A 1,334-nucleotide genomic window follows, 5' to 3' on the forward strand; every position below is an offset into this window, starting at 1 on the left:
CAATATGAGTATATGTATATGTGTGTCTCCGTGTCTGTGTGTATTTTTGCGACTGTGTACATATGTGTTGTGTGAGTATGATTAAGTGAATCTATGTGTTTGTATGTGTTTATGTTTTTGTGTGAGTGATTGAGTTAATCTCAGTATTTGCGTATGTTTGTGTAAGTTTGTGTTTGTGTGAGTGTGTGTGTGTGTATGTGTGTGTGTTTGAGTGTGTGTGTGCATATACACACAAACACATAAACACACACACACATTCACATACACACATAAACACACACACAAACACATGGATACAAACATACACACACAAACACATGCATACAAACACACACACACACACACACACATAAAAACACAAAAGCACACACGCAACCACACACACAAAAAAAGAACATACACAGATACATACAACGTTATTATACAAACATTCAGTAACACCAGTACTACAACATTCAATCTAATATATATATACATACAGTACAATTAACTTACTGCATACAAACTAACACACACCACATCGACAAAACATCAGCAATTCTGCACACACAACACACACACACACACACACACATCTACACACACACACATATATGATATAGATTATTTATGATATATATTATATATTAAAGTATATATATATATGTTATTTTATATAATTATTAATATAGATTAGGTGAGAGAGGAAGACAGACAGACCAGCGAGGCAGACGCAGAGAAACACATACACACACAAACACACACACACACACATATACAGAGATAGATAGATAGATAGATATAGATATAGATATAGATAGATATATATATACATACGTATTAATATATATATATATATATATATATATATATATATATATTATTGACAAGTATATATATAGTTGAGAGAGAGAACAGACAGACAGCAGGACAGGCAGAGAAAACACATACACACACTATAACACACACACACACACATTATACATATATTATAATATATATATATATATAATAGATAGAAATTTAAGACATAGAGAATATAAGATATAGCGAAATATATATATTTACTATACGTATATAGAAACAATATTCATATAATTATAGACTATACGCATATATATATATAATAATATATAAATATATATAAATCATATACATAGTATATATATATAGACGAACACACACACTACCACATATCACACACGCGCGGCTCATCATTTCCACACAAACACACACACACAGACATATATATATATATATAGAATATATAAATATATATATATAATATATATATATATATATATACATATTATATAATAACTCAATATACATTATAGTATATATACATTATATTA

The sequence above is a fragment of the Penaeus japonicus genome, unplaced genomic scaffold (genome assembly GCF_977035675.1).
Source record: "Penaeus japonicus unplaced genomic scaffold, GWHDUDI00000001_assembly GWHDUDI00000040, whole genome shotgun sequence".
In the NCBI taxonomy this organism is placed as follows: Eukaryota; Metazoa; Arthropoda; class Malacostraca; order Decapoda; family Penaeidae; genus Penaeus; species Penaeus japonicus.